This window comes from Aythya ferina (genome assembly GCF_964211825.1).
Source record: "Aythya ferina genome assembly, chromosome: 2".
Taxonomy (NCBI): domain Eukaryota; kingdom Metazoa; phylum Chordata; class Aves; order Anseriformes; family Anatidae; genus Aythya; species Aythya ferina.
This window is the reverse complement of record NC_140297.1, coordinates 101,303,492-101,328,101: the sequence shown is the minus strand read 5'-3', so window position 1 is coordinate 101,328,101 and position 24,610 is coordinate 101,303,492. Positions and strand designations below refer to the sequence as shown.

Below are 24,610 nucleotides of genomic sequence, written 5' to 3'. Positions count from 1 at the left end.
CCATGGCATTGTGACATTGACTTCTTTTGATTGATTCATGTTCAGCTTCTTTTCTACTTGCTGGTGATTACAAATGGTTTTGAACTTTTCTTCTCAGTTGTAAGACTATAATGGAAATGCTTAAACTCAGGCTATAAAACCACATGAGAAAAATGTTTCTGGTAATTTATCTTCATTATTGCATTTGTTACTTTTAAAGTCTCTGTGTTTCTGATACCTTGAAAGAAATTTAACCTTGTAGCAATGCATTAAGTTTCCAGTGTTAAATTAGGGCACAAGGAAAATACACATTAATAATTTTCTTTTAAATATTAAAATTACAATTTAATAGTAATCCATATTGATAACAATACATGGTTCAAAGTTTAAACTTCTTTAGATTTTTCAGTCTCTCCTTATGTAGCTCAATCCTGAAACAGCAGGCATACAGTAAATTGAGAAATGAATATAGAAAAGCAATAATATTGGCACAAAACTCTTTCCCCACTTCCAGCAGATTAACTCATCATTTTTCTTAACATATTCAGACTGAACATTTCTTGTTATATATTTAATTGTACTGATCAAAGGTGTTCAGAGACAAAATACAGTATATTTCAAAAACTATTGTTCTCTTTCATCTATTTCTCACTCATCTATTTCTGCATGAGTGGTTTCATTAAATTAATACTTTGGATTAAACAACAGCTTTTCATTTATTTTTTTTTTTCAGGGCTTTGAAAACATTGTCAAGTGTCAGAAGTCCATCCCAACTGTTCAACATCAGGTTGAAATTAGGCAACAGTTCTCTCCTTGCAGCAGGTAACTCCTCTGGCTTCTCACCACCCATACTGACAACCACCACTATCAGTGAAGGGAAACAGCACAGTGTTTGTTGAAAGCTTTGTACAGCGGTCATTCATAAGATAAGCTTCTTCTGGACATTTCCTTTGGTACATTATCCTTGAAATCCACTGCAATTTATGGCAGACCTATCCACCTCACATTGGTCCACCTTACTCTAGGTTTCCTGGCACGTGAAAATGTCATTCAATTTCTGGCACATACTGAGATGATCAGTTCCCTATCAGCCTTTGTCATAGCACTATGCAGCATTCTGTATTTCTATCTCTGTGTTACTCCACTACTTCAAACTATTTTCAGGACAACACTGGAGGACACAAGCTAAACATAGATCACTGGTTTACTACAGTGATATCTGTACTTCTCACAGAATTTTGGAACAAATATTTCAAACATCTGTATTGAACTGTTCTGTGATGACCATTTTGCTATACATCCTTGCAGAGTCAAGAACACAGGTCAGTATTTCCCAATACTCAGCTCCATATGTTATTCTAATCTTAATTAGAATCATAATTAACCGAGAATCAACCATACAATATATCTACACAGGAAAACTCAGAACAACAATTTAAAAATACATTAAGCACTTGTCCACTAACAAAAAAAACTTCTACCTCTGTGTTGTTTTGTAGGGACAAAGATACTTCACAAGTAGGTATAAAACATGCAGTTAAAGTGATGTTTCTAATTTTTCCTATTAATGTCAAATTTCAATTTTGTAATTAATATTTCTAAGTAAAATTAATTTGTGACCAGATTGATGGCCTGTTCTTAATGTAATTAAAACAGAAATCTGACAATACTGTAAAGACTACAAATCTTAGTACGTTTGGGTGTTGACAGTGAAAAAGGGCTTGATGGAAAACAATTAGGGAGAAGGAAAAAGGAAAAAAAAATCATATTTCTGTAAATATTTGTAGGCTCTGGATTAAAAAGAAAAATCAATGATGATTGTGTTTGTTCCCTCCAAATCATACCATAAGACCTATTAAAATAAGAAAAGTTTTAGTGCACAAATTCTATAGCTGCAACCAATCAATGCTGATTAGATTTACAGTTTAACTGCAGTTTTTATAGTTTTCATCTGAGCATTTTCTCCTGCATTATAGTTCTGGACAGATCTATACAATAGGAATTGCTTTAATCTCATTTACTGACAGGTTGACTACCACCATGCAATGCAATTTAGCTCTCACAAAGCCCAATATTTCTTCTCTCTCATTTATAGAAAAACTCACTTGGTTTCAAGTGAATGACATTGTACAGTAATTCACCACTAGCAGGTCTCAAGTTGTGACTTTTCTGATCAATTTCTATCTATTGACATGATCATTTGCATCCTGTTAGATCCTTCATGCTCCAGTGAACAATAAAGTTATAAAATGTATGCTAACAGTTAGCACGTACATGCATCTTTGCTGAACCTTTCAGAAACTGTTTGTGAAGAATATCACGCTACACAGTAAAAAAGCCCACCACTTAATGTGACTGGAGAAGCATTTTTTATTCTAGTAAAACATATATTTCTCTTATGGCATTATCAGGCAAAAGGGCAAATGATACATGCACTTTATTGACATGAGACATCACTTGCACCTGCGGGTCACAAAACACTGAAAGACTGAAATTAGCTGCAATTTATAACCACTTGAATCTTTCTGAAAGGACCTACTTCTTCTTGCTGAGTTACAAAACAAAATCTTAGCCAGACATCAAAATTCTGCTATGCCTGTCCTTAAAGATGAGACTAAATTTTTTTCCCCTTAGAGATTTATTTCCCCCGAAAGACTGCATTAAAAATAAATAAATAAAAAGGTAAGCAAATAAAAAAAAATCCTGCCTGTATTATGAATAATCTGGCTATAGGGCTGTGAAATGGTGAAGTGCTTTTTAAAATGACTATTAAATTGTTTCTCAGAATGTTGTAAGCATCATGGGACTTAAGTTTATTATAAAGATCCATCACATCATACCCTAATGAAAAAGAAAAAATAATGAAATTCATAACATCCCAGTGACTGAAGGTAGATCAGGCCTGAAAAGATATTTGTTTAGAAATTAAGTTACATAATATTCACTAACTTATGCACAAGCAGTTAATATACTGATTGCTTAATTAAGATTAGCACAATTGCCTGCCAGCAAACAACATTTAATCTAGTCCTTCTCAGCTATTTCTAAACTATCCTGTGCCAAAATAGGATTCTTGAACTTAGTGGCAAAATGCTTTTAATGTGTTTAATTACTACTAGCTCTCATAATTATCTTATTTCTTCCTGTTTAATATAAGATTTTTAAAATGCAAGCCACATAAACCTACATCATTGGGATGCCAATAATTCCCAACACTTGCTGACAGAGCAAGTTTCACCATTCTGTCAGTTTCTCAGCTGCAATTTGATCCTTGATAAATCCACAACATACAGGCCCCAGACCTTACATGAGCTCTCTTGCATCCTTTGTCACCGCACAGCACATGTCCCCTAAGAGCTTGGAGTGTGCTGGAAACCAAACCAAGTTGTGCTGCCATACGAATGAGGATCTCTGCCTAAAGCAAATCCTTCACCTGACCTTCACCTTCACCTACAGATTATTTCAGTGACATGCAAGTAAATACATTATAGCAATGCACAAATTTAAAAAAAAAAAAAAAAAAAAAAAGGGATAAAAAATATAACAAAAACAGTGAAGTATAACTTGCTATTATAGCTGCTATACTGCTCCCCTGTACAGGGGAAACAATTAAAATGGTCAGAGTAACTTTATTATTAAAAGAGCAGGTTAAGAATCTTTTATCACTATTACTATCACTATTATAATACTATCACTATTATAAACCAGAAAGACATTTCAGGTATTTGCTTCGACATGCTTTTCAGACTGTACATAATTGTTCCAGCAAAATCTAGGCTTACCAACGATTCTGCAGCTTGTGGTCTTCAGATTTAGATTCCATGACTGTTTCCTTCTTGGAATTTTTTCTTACATTTCTATTAATTCACTGGTGATTTTCACAGTCCACATGAAGTATGAGAAGACTGGGATAATAACAAAGATAAAATTGATTATAAGGTTGAGCAAATAAGGAGAAACACTGTTTGAAAGAAAAGTGATGATTTGAGCTATGTTCTTGTCTTCCTGTACTGTTTATCTCCTTCCTGATCTTAAGCTCCTTAACGGAACATTGGGCTAAATCAACTCTGACTGCTTTATGTGCTCAGTTCTGATCAGTTTTGCTATCAAGAGAAAAAAAATAAAATAAAAAATTAAAAAGCATACAATAATATGGCAAATGTTGTACATAATATACCATTCCTTCTTTAGAAACTCTATTACATTTAGTCCTTAGAGACTCTAGTGTATTCATAGAAACATAGAATCATGGAAAAGAACAGACCCCTGAGCATCCTCGTCTCCAGACTAAACAACCCCAGTTCCCTCAGCCGTTCCTCAAAGGATTTGTGTTCCAGACCCTTCACTGGCTTTGTAGACCTTCTCTGGACCTGCTTCAGAGCTTCAATGTCCTTTTTGTAGTGAGGGTCCAAAAACTGAACACACCATTTGAAGTGTGGCCTCATGAGAGCAGAGTACATGGGGGACAATCACCTCCCTGGTTCTGCTCACTACTCCATTCCTGATACAAGCCAGGATGCCCTTGGCCTTCTTAGCCACTTGGGCACACTGCTAGCTCATATTCATGTGACCACCTACCAACATGCTTAGGTTCTTTTCCTCTGCACAGCTTTCATAGAATCATTAAGGTTGGAAAAGATCATCTAGCCCAACCATCACCCTACTACCAACGTCACCCGCTAAACCACATCCCTAAGCACTAGCTCCAACATTCTTTGAACACCTTTAGGGATGGTGACTCCACCACTTCCCTGGGCAAGCTGTTCCAATGCACCAGCACTTCACCATGTTGAACCTCATGCCATTGGCCTCTGCCCATTGACTCATCCTGTCCAGGTCCCTCTGCAGGGCCTTCCTACCCTCCAGAGATCGACATTTCCTCCAGTTTGGTGTCATCTGCAAACTTACTGAGGGTGTTCTCAACTTCATCCACATCATCAATAAAGATATTAGAGGATGGGCCCCAACACTGACCCTTGGGGAACACCACTGGTGACCAGTTGCCAGCTGGATTTCACTCTGTTCACCACCATTCTCTGGGCCCAGCCCTCTAGCCAGTTTTTAACACAGGAAAGAGTGTACCTGTCCAAGCCATGGGCTGCCAGCCTCTCCAGGAGAATACTGTGGGAAACCATGTGAAAAGCCTTGCTGAAGTCTAGGTAGACTACATCAACAGCCTTTCCCTCATCCACCAGATGGGTTACCCAGTCATAGAAGGCGATGAGATTAGCCTAGTCCATCTCTTCATCCTGGTTTTGCAGGCTATAACAAACCCCCACAAGGATGCCTGCATTGCTGGCCAACCCCCTTATGCTTAACTACAGGGATTTTACCTTTCATTTCCAGCCCCGAGTTCAACAGCATCAAAACACTAACATACAGTCATGCCAATGCCCCTCCTTTATTGCCTTTCCCTTCTGAAGAGCTTGTAGGCATCCATTGCAGCACTCCAGTCCTGGGAGTGGTCCCACCATGTTTTATTGATTGAAACTAGGTCAATAGTTTGCCTGCTGGCTTCCAGCTCCTCCTGTTTGTTGTGCACGCTGCATGCACTGGTGTAGATTCACTTCAGTTGTGCCATTGCCCTCACCCCCTACCCTGGCATTGCTCCCCCAGGTTCATCTCTGTCAATCCTCATTTCATGCCCATCCCCCTTCATACCTAGTTTAAAGCCCTCTTGATAAGCCCTGCCAGCTTCTGGGCTAGGATCCATTTCCTGCTTTGAGACAGCTGGGACCCATCAGCAGCCATCAGGCCAGGTGCAGAGTAAACGATCTCTCCACAATCAAAAAGAATAAAAATAAAAAATTCCTGTGATGGCACCAGCCTCTCAGCCATGTATTGATCAGCTGGGCTTTCTAGGTCTGCTCAGTATCCCTCCTTACCACTGAAGGGATAGAGTGAAATACCCTCTGTGCACCCACTCCATCCACTAACCGCCCCAATCCCCTGAAGTCCCTTTTGATAGCTTTCAGGCCTATGTTATCATTGCCAGCCTGAATTATCAGTAAGGGATAATAATTGGAGCGGTAAACCAGGCCAGTTTCCTGGCAGTGTCCCTGACCTGGGCCCCACAGAGGCAGCAGACTTCCCTACGGGTAGGGTCAGGCCAACATATGGGGCCCTCTGCTCCCCTTCAGAAGGGAGTTGCCTATGACAATTATGTTTCTTTCCTTCTTGGTGGAGGAAGACTTGAGGCGTGGAGTTGACATCCTTGCCCTAGAAAACCTCTTGTGTGGACCTTCCCCCATATCCTCATCAACTTGTCCCTCAAACTCCAGACCTCAAACCTGTTGTGTAAAGGCAGCTGGGGAGGCTAGGCAGGTAGGGAAGGGCTTGCCTGCAACACGGAGATGTTTCCATTCCTCTCCATCTCTCAGAACCCGTCCCTCTGCCTGACAGCGACAGGGAAGGGGGTCCACCACTATCTGGGGGGTGCCACCCCAGCACCTTTCTGTCAGGCATGGCAGGGTGTTGCTCCACCAGCCTAACTCCTGCTCACATTCCCTGATAGTACTTAATCTTTCCACTGCCTCCTTGTGCTCTGCCACCAGACTGATCATATCCTCCTCCTTCGCACACCTCATGCAGGCAGTATCTCTGCCACCCACCATTGGAAACAACAGGCTCAGGCACTCTCTACAACCAGGGAACGGCCACGTCTTTGGGCAGGCACATGGTCTGGATTGCCACAGTCCTTTTGGAGAGTGCTTTGGCGAGTGCTTGCCGCCTGGTGCTGACCATGGCTGGGTTTGCCTTCTGGGAGATAGCCGGTAGGTGAGCTGGTATCCCAAGTGGCAAGGGATCCTCCACCCTGCCTGCTTGCCCTGCCTGCACACACTGCTGTGCAAACTGCCATGCCCTGTTTGCCTGCCCTGTTCACTGCGCTCCTGGTCGCCTGGGGCTGTCTTTGTATGACAGAGGTGTGGGGGTGTTTCTGGCTCGTCAGCCACCCTCACAAGGTGGTGTCACCCTCACAAGGAGGTCCTTCTCCTTGTCAGCCACCCTCACAAGGGCTGCTGGATCCCAGTGGCTCCCTCAGCTGACTCAGAAAACCCCTTGCATGCCACGACCCCCTGCTCCACTGCAGAACATGTCTGCCCCAGAGCCAATTGCCTTGGCAATGTTATTCATATTTTTATAATTCTTCAAGATACATAAGTAAAAAATACTCTGCTGCTTTAGTGTTTCCTTCTAAATATTGTAAATGGTTTGGAAGTCCAGTCATCTTTTCACATACATTGAAACTGGTTTCTCAAAAAAACATTACAAATATATATATTTGAAATGCAGTCAATTGGCTATTCTATAGCTCTGTTGGAGCTCTAGGTCCTTGTCCACCTTCTTTTTACCTCACTGAAGAAGACACATGCTTCTCTGAATCATGATTATTATGCCATATAATGGCCCCAATCCAAAATTTCTTTCAACAAGAATCATAACCAGGTCATATCCCCCCAATAAACCTAATTGAAACTGTAGGCAATGAAAATGCCATTTTAATTATTTTTATTGCCATGGGTCAACAAGAAATTTTTTATTTAAATAGTATCCATTTTACATTTTTGAACATTATTTTATTTTATTTTATTTGGTAGGGGAATCAGAGGTGTTTGGTAAATGATCTCTTCAATACATTATTTTCTTTACAACTATATTGGTCATTTACTAAAATTTTAAAGTAATGTTCTAAGTTTAATGATGTTTTTAATTGTCATTTTTCAGTTTGGTCTCAGCTAAAGTTTATCCCTTTAGATTAACTACCAATTACTTCACTGATAGAATTCCAGTTGTACTATGTACACACCATATAAATTAAACTACTCATTGCTACCGAAAAACAAAACAAAACAAAACACCCTCAGTTTTTAATGTGTTCTTTTCCGAGTCATTGTTTATTTCTGTTCATTATAAATGATTTATGTGATTCATTAGATTGTGGTAATTATCATTTTAGACTCATAACTCTGTTATTTATGCAATCTTTGCTGTTGTTGATGAAGTACACTGCTATTTACAAGTCAGGTTTGATAAGTTGTAGATAAGGATAATGAAACCACTCAAATCATCTTTAAAGGACAGAGAAACGTGTTGTACTTTATTCCTAGGTGCTGCTTATCTTGATATTAAAAGAAAAATGCATTGTCTCTTGAGATGAAGAAAACCATGGAAAAACAAGAGGTTGACTCTGTTACTGTATTGTTTTTTGGCTAAGCAAAATAGCTTAAAAAAATAAATAATAATAATAAAGTGAACAGCTGTGTAAACATCATGTTATCATTATTGTAAAGAAGAGAGTGTCCGGTTTTACAGATCAGTAAAGCAAGATATTAAATGGTGCATTACCATACTAACCAGTGACCCAATGGTCATCTCCACTCTTTCCCCAGTTTATTCAACATTTTTTCCCTTTCTCTGACTTCAGCTTGGCTGTGTATTACACTCAAAGCCACCAGCCTGTATTTTAGACTAGGATCCAAGACAATAAGCCCACTGTTTTTAGCTGATTTCTCCAGTTCCAAGGAGTTCCAAGTGATTCTCCAGTTCCAAAGTTCCATCTGATTTCTTCCTGTTCCACTATAGAAAGCCATTTTGAAACTCTTGTTTCTGTACATCTGTGCCTTTATAGAATCTTTTGAGTGACAAAGCTGAATAATTTGTTTCTCTGTCCTATTCCTTTATCAGGGTTTATGATTTATTTTTTCTTCACTTTCTTTCTTTGTTTTTTCCAAAGTACTGATTCTTAGTTTTATACAAAGATGCACACACAAAACAAAACAAAACTTTATTCCATTACCTCTTTGTATTTGTTTATGACTAATTTGGAACACCATACATAAAACGGATCAAACAGGAAACAAATTTTGTATTCCTTTATACAATCAGAAAAGACTGATAAAATCTTATGAAGAAATAACAAACTTAGCTCAGATTTCAAATCAGCAAAGTGAAACACTTTCTTCCTTTGTTAGTGTAACTTTTTTAAATCTAGGATGGAGGGAGATTTTTACGAGAAGATTATTAAGTAGAAGAAAATATTTCTATTGGAATTTCAAATTTTTATTTTTTTTTAAATCATCAAGATGGAAATAAAGTTAATAAACACAATGGCTTAATGCTAGGAAAAGGGATATTTTTATAGCCTAGTAAGTTGTAGTGGAGATATTTTTTAAAATTAATGTGAGTCAAACTAATCAGTAGGGAAGTTAAATAAAGGTAATTTGGCAAAGAGTTTACAGCTCTGGCAGCAGGGGAAAGAAAAAGCAATTTTTTGTCTTCCAGTTAATTGTCTTGAGTTACAGTCTGAGTGCAACTGACATTTATTGTTTTGCAGACTGGAAATGTGCAATATTTATCATTATTGTTTAGATTTAAACCTACAGCTGACACCAAGTACACCACCTGAGAGACGGGGAAACCATATAATATCATAGAACATGCACAGAAGGTAGTCTTTGAGCGTGTTAAAAGTAATTATGAAAAAAATTTTTAGGGTGTTGGTCTAAGGTAGTCTCAAATTCAGCAGATTTACTGTTTTTTATTGTGTATATACTTGTGTCTTCTCAAGTTTCTGCCTAATTTTTTCTTGCCTTTGTAAAGGGACCAGGATCTTAAAGCGGAGATATGCACTGAAGCTACCACAATTTAACAAGTCATGCTGTGTCACCCAAACAGCATTCCCGATTACTACAAGAGTCATTCAGCTTCACTTCCAGCAGATGAGACCTAAATAATACCAAGCTTCGTCACATCTGTGGTGGATCAGTGGTATCAGTAGGAATCTGCTTATGTGTATAAGTCTTAATACATGTCCTCACAACTTTTGCAGAGAGGTTACACATATACAATACAATGTGGGGCTATGAAAATGGGCAGTGATGTCTCTGAGGTTGTATCAAGCCCCACACAATGCATAACAAGCCTTTCCCACAGCATCAAAGGGCTGCAATCTTCTCCTCTATAGACATACTACTTGGCACAATATTCCTGTGCTTCTCCTTGCCTTCATACTAGCTGTGTATACTGTAGGCAAGGAAAGATTATTCTGTTGTTACATGGCTGTGAAAGTTTGGGGCACCAATATTAGTAACAATTAATAAATGGTTCAGAAAACTTCAGCAGACACCAGCCTCATCTGCAAACAGCCTAAATAAGGCAAGGTACTGCTCTGTGCATGGATAATGTCTATTTTATACCAAACAAGGGAGACTAAGCAGTGATTCTTGAATCAGAATACTCTAGAAATTAAATCATTACCTTTCTCTTCGGTTTGGGTACTTTTTTTAAAGTGTAGAGGTAGATAACAGTTATAGCAGGGAACATTTCACAGACTGGTATATATTAACAAAAATGGCACTCCATAGTCAAAGGTATCAAAACTATAATGGTTGTACCCACTTAATGCACTGCAGTCTGCACTAGTAGTTTTGGCTCTAATTTCTTAGCCTTTTCCTGCCTTTCCTCAGTGGAATATATAAAATCTTATTTGGATATATTACCTTATCCCCAAAACCTCTGTATAAGTGTGGTGGTTTTATCCAGCTGGGTAGCTGAGCTCCACCACAATTGTTCTTTCACTACCCTTCCTCAAATGGAAAAGGGGGAACGAAACGTGAGGAAAAGGGCTCGAGGGTTGAGATAAGGACAAGGAGATCAGTCACCAATTATTGTCATGGGCAAAACAGACTCAGCGTAGGAAGATTTGAGAAATTAGGGAAGCAGACTCAGCATAGGGAAATTAGAGAAATATATTACCAATTACTAACAAGTTAGAGAAGTGAGAAACAAATAAAAGAAAATACAAACACCTCCCCCCATCCACCCTCTTCCACCTCCTCCCACTAAACAGCACAGTGGAGCAAGGGAATGGGGGTTGCAACCAGTCTGTAGTACCTCTGCTGCTCCTTCACAGTCACTCTCTGCCCTGCTCCATGTGGAGTCCTTCCCACAGGATGCCATCTGTCCTGAACTGATCCTGCGGGGGCTGCCCACAGGCAGCAGCTCTTCAAGAACTGTTCCAACATGGTTCTGTATTATGGGGTCCATCGGTCAGGAGCAAACTGCTCCCCCACAGGTGCCAGTTTCCCCCAGAGCTCCTGCTCCTGCATGGGCTCTTCTCCATGGGCTGCAGCTCCGGCCCAGAGCCTGCTCCTGTGGGGACTCTCCATGGGCTGCAACCTCCCCTAGGCCACATCTACCTGCTCCACCAGGGGCTCCTCCACGGGCTGCAGCGTGGAGATCTGCTCCACGTGGGACCCATGGGCTGCAGGGGAACAGCCTGCTCCATCAGGGGCTTCTCCACAGGGGAACTTCTGCTCTGGCACGCGGAGCACCTCCTGTCCTCCTTCTGCACTGACCTTGGGGTCTTCAGGGCTGGTTCTTACTCCTTTCTCTCCCAGATGCTGTTGTGCAGCAGTTTGTTTAACCCTTTCTTAAACCTGCTCTCATAGAGGTGCAAACAAGTTTGCTATTGCCTTGTCTCTGGGCTTTGGAGATGGCCCTTATCTAAGATGTAGAAGGTTCTGGATTCTTCTCACAGATGCCACCTGTTAGCAAAACCTTGCCACGTAAATCCAATACAATAATAAGGTAAAAATAACAACATAACTTGTAAAGTCTGATTTTATGATTTGCATAACAAAGATCTTTATTTTCTAAGCCTGAAACCAATCTTTCTGTTGTGAACAAACAATAAATTGCATTTATAATGGCTTGAAGAAGCAGAAGGTGAGAAATCAAAATTCTTTTTCATGTTTTATCAGTAATTTTAAAATGAAAGGCTACAAAGCATGAATGTTTCCATTTGATTAAATGAATTGCATTTTATTATTATGAACTTTATTTTTAACGAGGTACTATAACCCAACTGGGAAAGCTGGGCTGTAAGTCATTGAAATTAAGTTCAGGCTTTCATTCTTGTTGAAATAATATCAAAGTTTTCTGGCATTTGCATATTTTTGCCATTGACCTCTTCCTTGAAATATATAGCCGAAATATACACAAGGAAATTCAATTCAGTATGATGTAAATAAGAGAAGTTAAGGAATCTCCACTCAAGCAAGTTATATTTGAGGCTGTTGTATTTAAATACAACAGGAGTTGTATTTAAAGGTTTCTTATTTTGGCATTCTCTGTTATTCTTATTAAAGGAGACTTTGGGAAACTCATTAGAAATGAAGAAGAATGATAGAGTTTTGCAAATGAGATCACACACATTTTAGTGGGAGGGGAGAGTGGAAGCCAATACATCTACAATATATTCTCTTCATTTACTTCACACTTGAAATTTTAGCTTTAATTTCGAGCTTAGTTCATAGTTGAGGATAATACATCTCAGAAAAGGTATTAAATATTATTAATATGAGACATTATTAAACTATGTTCTCCACAGTTTTATTAGAGAAGCTGGGATATAATCTTCTATTTCTTTTTTTTAATTATTATTATTTTTTTATTTTTTTTTTCTCTGAACATGAATAGGCGTGTTTGTGCACATGCCTATTTACCAAATGTGGATTTTGCATTCTAACATAACTTTAATAGTATTTTGCTTAAAGTACAAGAATGGTTATACAAACTATAATAATAGTAAGAAGTTTTGGTCCATTGTATACACAAAATAAATAACTTTTTATTGCACATTTGTATATTGAGGTTTTTGCATTCATTTTTTTCATAATATTCAATTTCACTAAGCATTAATGATTTGAAACTATCCATGAAAGTTCTATATTTCGAGAAAAGTTCTTGTGTTTCCATGGAAATAATTCAGTCATATTAAGAACAAAGCAGCATCAAATGAAGAAAATGTTATGTCTGCCATATTTATAGATTATTAATATTAATACATTTAAATAGTTTAGTATGTTCATGCCTTGAAACAGAGACTGAAAGAGAAAAGCCTTTTTTGTTTAAAACAGAAAACAGGAAAAAAAATGAATTTACATAGCTTTGAAAAATATCAATTACCACAAGTATAACAGAGATCCACTAGATTTTGGAAATAATATTTTCAAGGATCTCTGCAATCAGAGCATATTTTACTGTCCAAAGAGCTTAAATAGGGACTGAGAAAAGTCAGGTATAGTTGAAGACCTTTGTGAGAATGAAACAACACAACGCTGGAGAAGACAACTTGGAGGATAGCCTTCATTGGCCATTCTCCAGTTAAAACACGGATATTAAAAAAGACAAATTGATTGTGTTAAGGAGTTTGCACAGTGACCAGGAGAATAGTGAGACTGGAAGACAAATTAGGGGATGAAAGCAGGGTTTTTCCTGGACTGTGGTCAGGAAAGCAGAGCTGCAGTGAATGGACATAAATTGTCAGTGAATGACAGGGAAAGAGCAGTATCTATGGGTAGACTCACATATTTTTACAGACAGGTGCAACTGAGTCCTGGTCATGCTCCAAGAAGATCTGAATTTGATCTGCCTATACATTGAAGTGCCTGGAAGCCAGTTACTTGTATGGCAATGTTTGTGACTTAGCAGCAATGCTGAGGGGCAGGAAGCATAAGCTCCAGTCCATCAGTGTATACTACCACACTTCTACACATTTGCATGGCATGAAGCACAGGCAGAATTAACCTGACTTACTGGAAAAAAACTTTATAAGCACAGCTCAGAAAGCTAAATGACAAAGGTACCTTACCATTCACAAAATTAGGACATGTATTTGTGATTGTTTTGAAAGGCCTTCAGAAATTATTACTAACCCATGACCATTCATTACTGTTCCAAAACTGAGCCCTATGTATATCTGGTTTTCTGCACAAGTATCTCAACTACAATTAAAATAGATTAAAGCTGTTATGATTGACTTCACACTGACATGAATTCAAATCGTGTCATACAATTATACATACAACTCAGCTGCAGAGGCACAAACCCATGACAGATAGAAAGGAACTAACCACATTAGCTTCTTTGATTTCTAGAGTTTTATCAATGAAAATGCAATTATTTACACAGATAAGCAGATGAGTCTTGTGATGTATTAACATCACTGAAAAATAAAATGATCCTGTATTCTTTATTTATTTTATTTTATTTATTTATTTATTTATTAATCTGTAAAATCACACACATGGAAGAATGATTTCTGAAAAACTGTAAAATCAAGTGCTAGAGTGGAAAAGCACTCCATAAACTGCATGGTCTTTAACCATACAGTATGAAGATAATTCATACTGTGTCTGTGAGCGTATAATAGGGGAAACATTTCAGACATGTTCACAAAGCTCTTAAATCCTGCTAACCAGCAGAAATTCAGCATGGAATACTTCAGACCTCTTGAGGAATGTTGTCAAAGTTATTTGCATATCAAAGAATGGTCAGGTAACAAGTTATTCTTCCTGGAGCAGTGAGGCCTTAAACTTGACCTTAAATGCAAGGGATTATATGAACCTTTTTGGAAATGTAAATTGCTCAGCCAAGTTTAGATGCTGCTGGTTAATTCTTGACTATGCCTTATTTTGTGAAGCTTGAAGGGTTTCACAGAATGGCCAAGGTTGGAAGGGACCTCTGAAGATCACCTAGTTCAAGCACCCTGCCAAGCAGGATCACCTAAAGTACATTGCACAGGAAGGCATCCAGGTGGGTTTTGCATATCTCCAGAGAATGAGACTCCACAACCTCTCTGAGCAACCTGTTCCAGTGCTCTGTCACCCTCAGAGCAAAGAAGTGCCCCTTCATACCCAGATGGAACTTCCTGTGCTTCAGTTTGTACCCATTGCCTCTCATCCTCTCACTGGGCACAGCTGAATCACAGAATAACAGAATCACAGAAAAGTTAGAAGAGAACTCCAAGATCATCTAGTTCAACCTCTGACCTAACACTAACAAGTCCTCCACTAAACCATATCCCTAAGCTCTACATCTAAACGTCTTTTAAAGACCTCCAGGGATGGTGACTCCACCACTTCCCTGGACAGCCCATTCCAATGCCTCACAACCCTTTCAGTAAAGAAGTTCTTCCTAATATCCAACCTAAAACACCCCTGGTGCAACTTTAGCCCATTCCCCCTCATCCTGTCACCAGGCATGTGGGAGAACAGACCAACCTCCACCTCGCTACAGCCTCCTTTAATGTACTTATAGAGAGCAATAAGGTCGCCCTTGAGCCTCCTTTTCTCCAGGCTGAACAAACCCAGCTCCCTCAGCCGCTCCTCATAAGACTTGTTCTCCAGACCCCTCAGCAGCTTTGTCACCCTTCTCTGGACTCGCTCAAGCACCTCGATGTCCTTGTTGTGAGGGGCCCAAAACTGAACACGATACTCAAGAAAAGAGTGAAAAGAGAGCTCTGAAGAGAGTTCACAGCTGAAAAGAGTCTGGTTCCATCCTCTTGACCCCCTCCCCTCAGAGGGGAGACCTCATTAATGCATATAAATCTGTCTTCTCAGTCTTCTCTTTTCCAGGCTAAACAGGCCCAGTTCTCTCAGCCTGTCCTCATATGACAGGTGCTTCATTCCTCTAATCCTCTTTGTAGCCCTCCTCTGAACTTGCTCCAGCTGTTCTATGTCCCTTTTGTACTGGGGAGCCCAGAAGTGGACACAATACTCCAGGTATGGCCTCACCATGGCTGAGTGGAGAGGGAGGATCACCTCCTTTGACCTGCTGGCAACACTCTTCTGAATGCAGCCCAGGATACCATTGGTCTTCTTGGCCACAAGGGCACATTTCTGACTCATGGTGATCCTGCTGTCCACCAGGACTCCAAGGTCTCTCTCTGCAAAGTTGCACTCCAGCAGGTGTGCCCCCAGACTGTGGTAGTGCTTGGGATTATTCCTCCCTAGGTGCAGGAGCATGCACTTGCCTTTGCTGAACTTCATGAGGTTCCTCTTGGCACATCTCTCCAACCTGTCAAGGTCCCTCTGAATGGCAGCACAGCCTTCAGGGTTATCAGCCAATCCTCTGAGCATGCAAACTTTCTGAGGGTACACTGTTGCATCGTCCAGGTCATTGATGAGTAAGTTGAAAAAGACTGGACCCAGTACTGACCTCTGGGGGACACCACTAGCTACAGACCTCCAACTAGACTTCACCACTAAGCACAACGCTTTGAGCTCTGCCATCCAGCCAATTGTCAGTCCACCTCATGGTCTAGTCATCTATGCTGCACTTCCTGAGCTTGTCTATCAGGATGTTATGGGAGACAGCATCAAAAGCGTCTACCCTGATGAAGTCAAGGTAGACCACATCCACCGCTCTTCCCTCATCTACCCAACTAGTCGTCTCATCATAGAGGGCTATCAGATTGGTTAAGCATGTGTCCTGGTTTCAGTTAGGACAGAGTTAATTTTCTTCCTAGTAGCTGGTAGAATGCTATGTTTTGGCTTAGGTTGAGAAGAGTACTGATAACATGCTGATGTTTTAATTGTTGCACAGCAGTGCTTACACCAAGCCAAGGACGTTTCAGCTTCTCACTCTGTCCTTCCAACAGGTAGGCTGGAGGTGCAGCAGGAGCTGGGGGGGACAGACCCAGAGCAGCTGACCCAAATTAGCCAAACGGGGTATTCCATACCATCTGACATCATGCTAAACAATATATAGGGGTGGCTAGCTGGGGGGAGGAGGGCCGGACTGCTTGGGGTTAGGCTGGGCATCAGTCAGTGGGTGGTGTGCAATTGCACTGTGCACCACTTGTTTTGTATACATTATTATTATTATTATTGTTATTATTAATTATCCTGTCTTAATAAATTGTCTTTATCTCAACTCACAGGCTTCACTTTCCCATTTCTCTCCCCTACCCCAGAGAGGGAGGGGGGAGGGTGAGCGAACGGCTGTGTGGTGTTTAGCTGCCGGCCGGGTTAAACCACAACAACATGCTTTCTCCTTGGTAAATCCAAGCTGACTACTCCTGATTGCCTTCTCATCCTCCAAATGCTTGGAGATGACCTCTAGGATGAGCTGCTCCATCACCTTTCTGGGGATGGAGGTGAGGCTGTCTGGCCTATAGTTGCCTGGGTCTTCCTTCTTGCCCTTTTTGAAGACTGGTGTGACAGGCTTTCTTCTAGTCCTTAGGTACCTCTCCTGTTCTCCACGAACTTTCAAAGATGATGGAGAGTGGCATAGCCATAACATTGGCCAGCACCCATGAGTGCATTCCATCAGGGCCCATGGATTTGTGGATGTCAAGTTTGCTTAGATGATCCCTGACCTGATCCTCATTGACCAAGGGAAAGTCTTCCTTTCTCCAGACTTCCTCTCGTGTCTCCAAGGTCTAAGACTCCCAAGGGATTATCTTAGCAGTAAAGACGAAAGCAAAGAAGGCATTCAACAAATCTGCCTTCTCCATATCCTTCATCACCAAGGCACCCACCCCATTCAGCAGCGGGTCTTCATTTTCCCTGGTCTTTCTTTTTTTGCTGAATTAATTCCAAATGGGCCTTGGCCTTCCTTGTCTCATCCCTGCATATTCTGACAGTGTCCTTATATTCTTCCTAAGTGGCCTGTCCTTCTTTCCACTTGCTGTAAACTTCCTTCTTCTGTCTGAGCTTCACTAGGAGGTCCCCACTCATCCATGCAGGTCTCCTGCCCCCTTTGCTTGCCGTCTTACTCATAGGGATGCACCGATCTTGAGCTTGGAGGAAGTGATATTCAAATATTAACCATCTGTCTTGGACCCCCCTTCCTTCTACAGCCCGAACCTGTAGGATTCTTCTAAGTAGATTCCTGAAGAGAACAAAGTTTGCTCTCCTGAAGTCCAGGATCATAATTCTACTTTCTGCCCTGCTTCCTCTCAGGATCCTGAACTCCATCATACCACGGTCACTTCATCCAGGGCTGCCCCCCCAGCCTCACATCTCTGACTAGTCCTTCCTCATTCATTAATACAAGGTCCAGCAGCACACCTCTCCTTGTTGGTTCCTCCATCACCTGTGTCAAAAAGTTGTCATCAATGCACTGCAGGAACCTCCTGGATTGTTCGTGCCAATCTGTGTGGTCTTCCCAATAGCTTTCAGGGTGGTTGAAGTTCCCCATGAGAAACAGGGCTTGTGACTGGGAGGTTACTTCCAGCTGTCTGAAGAACGCTTCATCCTACCTCCTCTTCCTAATCATATGGCCTGTAGCAAACATCCACAACGATATCAGCCATGGTAGTCTGCCCTTTAATTCTTACTCATGAGATCTCAACTCACTTTTCATCCACCTCTTAGGCAGAGCTCCATGCATTCCAGTTGTTCTCTCACATAAAGAGCAAAAGAACATGAAGAGTTTCATTCTATGTGTGATGTTTAATAGGAAATTTAGCTGCCTCTTACAGTTTATTCTTAATTTTCATGAACTTCTTATTAGAAATAACCCTGGAAGTAACCTGCAGTCTTCATTCTGAAATTTTATTCTACCCATTTAATGTGCTTCTCACATGACCTATAGATTCAAAGTGTTTCACCTTGATGGAAAAGTTGTTAGGACAATCAGGATTTTTTATTTAACAGAAGAGGCTGAACAGGCTGCTCTCCTGTTTATTAATTCCATGAAACCATTCTGTGAGATTTCTGTTCCTTTACCAGAATGAACCTTTCACAGTCTTCCCATTCTCAAAGTTCAAATAATGACTACGAGCCACCAAAGTTTATTTTGAGTTAAATGGTTTTTAGGTACTTATACAGCAACCCCACTTGTATGTGTTTTATTGCTTTTACTTTTTCACTCTCTTTAGCTTTAGTGGTCTCCTGACTGATTTTATGACCTGCAGTCATACAGTATAAAATTGGTGAGCTGAATTTAGTCTTTGACCTTGTGCTCTATCTTTCAGTACATTTTAAAACTGTTAACTTGATGAAAACCAAGAGGGTTGTTTGTTTCTTTGCTTAATAACTTCAGTAATAAAAACATTGAATAAATAATTTCTAGATCTCTTTTTCCTTGGTCCTACTCAAGAAACAAACAAAAATAACAGACAAAGAACAAAGCAAAGAGATCCTGAGTTATGGCATTCTGTAACTGCCTATGAGGGCAGTTTTCTGTGCTTCAAAGTCTGTCATGGAGGTACAGAGAGGCCCTGAACAGGGCTTCAATTGGCATAAATAAAACACAACAACAACAATGATAATAATAAAACAGAAAACATGATATCAGAGATCATAGTTAGAAAACTAATATCATGCTTTGTTTTTTCATTAAGTGTCTCAGAAATGTACTCTGGGGAGAGAGATTTTTCAGGAATACATTCTGATACAAGAGACTATTCTTTAATCTTGGTAAACTAATTTTAAATTATGGTCTGTCTTTCAGTAAGAGTTTATACCTCCCATGTGGATAAAATAAATGCATTCTAGTCAACTTTTATATCTTCATGTCAGGAATGAAGTCTTTTGTAACAACTGTATCTCATAGTAGTAGTTCTGATAATTCCAGGATTCTCAATAGTTCTAGGCTGAAAAAACACTTCTTGACTAATATCTATATTATTTATTCTGTGTTCATTTACCTTTTGGGAGCTTTTTTTCTAAATACCTATTTTTCAGTGCCACTCTTTTCCTCTGACCCCAAACCAAAAGGTTTTGTAAAAAGATCCACTTTAAAAAACACACACAAAGAACAACCAGACGTTAGTTTCCCACTTACTACAACCAGCTTATTATACTTAAATTCAACCTGACTGTACCTGCCTGTTTGGCAATAGAAATTTTTGTTGTTGTGTTTTGTCTTTTTTTTTTGTTGTTGTTGTTTGTTTTTTTTTTTTTTTTTTTTTTTTGGTTGTTGTTTGTTTGTTTGTTTTTAATCTAATTGCAATAAATGAACCTTTTGTATACATTTATAGACACAGACACACACCTATACACATATATAAATCTGTACTTCAGAGAAATAGTTCCATATGATCTTTTTTTTTGGCAACCATGGGAAATGAATATATGTTTTTCTGTAGCTTTGCTTCAAGCACGAATGAACACTTCATTTTCCCCCTCTTAATCAGGTGCATGACTTTGACCTTGTTGTGAAAATAAAGACACAGAGTAAAACTACATGACATGCTGTAGTGCTTTTTTGGTAACTCAATATGAAGCCAGAAACACAGCTGCTTATTAAGCTGTTTTGTTTTGTTTGTTGGTTGGTTTGCTTTGCTTTTCCAGTTTTTGCACTTGCTGAGTTTCTGAATTGTATAAAATTTCAACAATAATTTTATAAACTGGGGAGCAATCCTGGCTGCCTGACTCTGACACTCTAAGTGGGATAATATTTAGATGTGTATTTATTTTTAGAGTATATTCTGAAATGCTGTAAGGCTGGAATAACAACATTTTTGCATTAGGGGGAAAAAAAAGGCAGAAAAACATATCTCTTTAGAATCTCTTTAGAAGTTCATCTACTAAAGAGATTAACAGTTGTTGTTTTTGTTTGTTTGTTTGTTTGTTTTTGTTTGTTTGTTTTTTTGTTTCAAAGTCAGTCTTTGATGCCATTATCTTTTGCATTTCGTAACCACCAAGGCCCAGTTTTCACTGAAATGGGAGACCACAAAATGTTCTTTGTTTGTTTGTTTGTTTGTTTTTGCTATTAAATATTAAACATATCACTTTAAGAATTCCTCAGTAGATGTCTGTGGGGAAAATTTGGTAGAATTTGAAGAGAAAAATGTTCATATTCATAGAAACTATTTAATAGGTACGCATTTTCAATTTTGACCACAACCTGAGATAGTTCTGAATATAATTCATGTTATTAATTGTCATAATCAAAACTGGCATTGTTGTGCTTCAGTAACAATTGAGAAAAGATGAAAAGGCAATAAACCTTACTCAGCTCAGTGATTAGAGAAATATATCACAATGTGAACACATGGTGATACATGCATCCACTTTCCCCTTGTACTTAAAAAACATTGAGAGTTTGTCGTATTTCCTGTGGACATGAAATGCTAAACATCAAACAGCCTGTTGTCTGAAGAATAGGTGAGCTTTCTGTCAGGATGAATATCCCGGTGGTCAGTTTTGCTGTTTCTATGGTTACAGATTAATTCAGTGGTTAGAAAGGTGACCTTTGGTGTATATTTTACTTGAATGAAAATCACAAGTGAAAGCTGGATATCTTGAGGAACAAGTATGTTTTTAAGCATAGATTGTTGATTAGACTTTTATTGTCTTCAAAAACTATGATTTCATGATCAATGCTAACAAACAAATACCTCAATGAAAAAAACAACAAAAAAACAAAACAAAACAAAAAACTAATTTAACTCTCTTTAAAAGAGAAGTTTGTGTAGAAGTTAACATTACAACCCCTGAAGTTCAGAGAATGATTTTTTAAACCTGTTCTTAAAGCCTGAAGAAAACAATTAACTATAATGACAGGAATGTGTTTTTTTCATGATGAATAACTATATAATGTGTATTATTGAATGAAATCTCAAATGGATTATAATTTTACTAGTACGCTTTATTAAAGTGCATTTCTGAGTGAGATCACGCTCATTTTAAACTTTGCTTTATGCATCATATTAAAGAATTCAAAGGTCTCATTCCTTATAAATATGTTTCCTGAAACATGACTCAGAAGTCAGAGATTTATACCATCCCTTCAAAAATAAATACATAAATAAATTAATTAAAACATCCCATGATCTACATGGATATAATACTGAATGTGAAGTCTGTGTAACACAAATGGAGGAGAAAAACAAACAAACAAGCAAACAAACAAAAACAAACAGTACTTAGTATTTACTGAACAAAAAGTACAAATTTTCCTAGTATAACTGATATTTTACCTGTCATCTTAACAGCCTCTAAGACAGGAAGATATAGTGTCCATCAGCACTAAATATGCAAAGGAGTCTGCTGTTATGGTCTACTGCAAGAATAATGGTCATGTCCTTCTGGATAAGTATTAGTAGGACCAGATAATAGGCTTGAGAACAGCAAAATGTTAATGTTTTAAATGCAGTATAGAGAGAAAAATCTTCAAACAGAAAGAATTTCTAACAATTAGCAGTTCTGTCAAATGTTGATGCTAGATCCATGGTAAGATAAATTTTAATGCTTGACCTATAGAGTCTATGGAAATAGAGGTGGATTTAATTCAGGAAAAAAAAAAAAAAAAAAAAAAGGATCTAAGAGAAAATATTATTCCAATCAAATATAGCCATATATACAAAAGAAGCAGTGAATCAAACAGAGATAATCTCAAATTTTTATTTTGTTAAATGTATATTTAAGATATTACTTTGTCTTAAAAATCGAGCATCCCAAGGTCAAGACCAAATTTGGGTCTATAGGACCCTTTATGCTGACATTTTTTTCACAATTATGTACATTTCCTGTGGAAAAAAAAAAAAAAAAAAAAAGCATAAAGAATTCTGTAGAGCCAATATGGGTGCTAGAGAACCAGAAAGAGTCTGGGAAACACAAGTCCTCTACTTAAGGGCAATTTGGCAACTTACGAACAGAAATCTGGATTAGTACAACAGAAATTCCTCTCATTCATTCATTTGTAACAGATATGAAAGGCCAGAGAAATTGTAAAACAAGTAGTTTATTGGCTACAGTGTTGTTGTTTTTTGTTTGTTTTTGTATCTATACAAAGTTCAATTAAGATATCACAGTATCATATATGTTAATATATGATAAATATTTGAATTATTTGAAAAAATGTGAATATGTTTTTAAAAAGTACACTGAACCCAGGTTTGATACAGAATGTGGTACAAGAGAGATATAGAATACTTTCTGCAGTCTTGTAAGAGATATGTGCCATGAGTTGAACTGATCTTCATATTGTACATGTATAAGGTAGATGAAAAGAAAGACAGAAAGGTATGACTTGGAAAGGCACTTAAGTTACCATACAATTGCTAGAGTGCATTAGCACTCTAGCACTTTGGAGCCGGGAAATAATATTGTAAGTGTGAAGTAAACAGGTTGACTTGTCTCATAAAGAAGTAGCAGTGGTTAATATTTGCTGTTAGGAAACAGAATGATGCACTGCGTATTTCCCATGTAACTTCCTATGGTGAATGTATCTTCATGTATGAATGTATCATCTATCTTTCTTAGAGAGCAATATCTGCACAGACTCTGCCTATACTTGTTAAGGTTAGGGTTAGGGACATATCTAATATTCACCACATCTCAGATGTTAACCTCAGCCTGCCAGGTTGTGTGCTCAGATTTAGTACAAGACATGATACAAGACAGAAATACAATACATTTCGTAGTTGTATCAAAGTGAATACCACAAATTGAATTGATCATAACATCACATTGGGCAGATGAAGGAAGGTGATGGGACACAGCAGCAGAAAAAGAGCAAAAGAAACATGAAATGAAAACAAACAGTAGATACAACATAATTGCTGGAGTACATTCCTGAAATGGTTTAGAAAAACTGTTCTTGTATTTCTGCCTATACAGCTGCTACAGGAGAGATGAAAAGTGGCAACATGGCCAGAGTATTCTTCTGAAATGTGTTTTAAGATGCAGCACAGCTGGAAACGTGGGAGCTAGCATTTCTTGCAACCTTAATAGAAAAGACAGGCACTCAGCTTAAGCAAGGTTAAATGAACTCTATACAAGCCTTCCATGGCTCTTGTTTTTCTATATGGAGAAGAAGCAGAAATATATTATAAAAAATATGAGATTTTGGCAAATAGCCAAGTGCCTAAATCTCAACAAGGCAAAGTCTGAATTACATATCCATATTAAGGAATCGATATTTCATCAGTAATTTATTTCAGCATAAAAATATATGGATTTATTTTTGTCATTGAATCATAGTACCATGGAACCATAGAACCATAGAATGGCTTGGGTTGGAAGGGACCTTAAGGATCATCTAGTTCCACCACCCCCTGCCATGGGTAGGGATGCCAGCCTCTAGATCAGGTTGCCCAGGGCCTCATCTAACCTGGTGTTGAACACCTCCAGGGATGGCACATCCACAGCTTCTCTAAACAAACTGTTCCATTACCTTCCCACCCTCTGAGTGAAGAACCTATCCTCTAATCTAAATCTCACCTCTTTTAGTTTAAAACCATTCCCCCTTGTCCTTTCATTATCTACCCAAGGGAAAAAAAGAAAAAAAGAAAAAAAAAAAAAAAAAAGTCAACCTCTATCCATTTTATAAGCTCAAGTCAACCTCTATCCATTTTATAAGCTCCCTTTAAGTATGGAAAGACTGCAGTGAGGTTGCTCTTGTTCAGGCTGAACAGCCACAGTTCTCTCAGTCTGTTTTCATAGGAGAGGTGCTCCAGCCATCTGATCATCTTCTCGACCCTCCTCTGGACCCACTTTGACAGCTCCACATCTTTCTTGTTCTGGGGGCCCCAGATCTGGATATAGCACTCCAAGTGAGGCCTCACAAGGGCAGAGCAGAGAGGGACAATCACTCCCCTCAACCTGCTGGCCATGCCTCTTTTGATGCCACCCAGGACACAGTTGGCCTTCTGAGCTGCAAGTTCTCACTGCTGGCTCATTTCAAGCTTTTCATCCTCCAGAACCCCCGAGTCCTTCTCCACAAGGCTGCTCTCAATGAGTTGTTCTTCCAGTCTGTATTCAGGGGACATAGATGTAATCTTATGATAAACTCATTTCTTTTCATCTGTTGTTTGTTCATTTGTTTGGTTGTTTCCTTAGCAAAGTATTTATTTCCTTTACTGCAGCATGAATAGAGACAGTAATATTTA

The 24,610-nt window shown here is 38.9% G+C and overlaps 2 long non-coding RNA genes across 2 annotated transcripts in view; one reads left to right on the top strand and one right to left on the bottom strand.

The window, feature by feature from the left end:
* LOC311432854 overlaps positions 1–24,610 on the top strand; it is a 737,448-nt gene that overhangs the window by 437,767 nt on the left and 275,071 nt on the right. The window lies entirely within an intron of this gene.
* LOC311432217 lies at positions 474–5,417 on the bottom strand. Its single transcript, XR_014689903.1, has 3 exons — positions 5,313–5,417; positions 3,762–3,884; positions 474–843 (listed from the first exon to the last, which is right to left on the bottom strand). It is a non-coding gene; the product is annotated as an uncharacterized lncRNA (long non-coding RNA).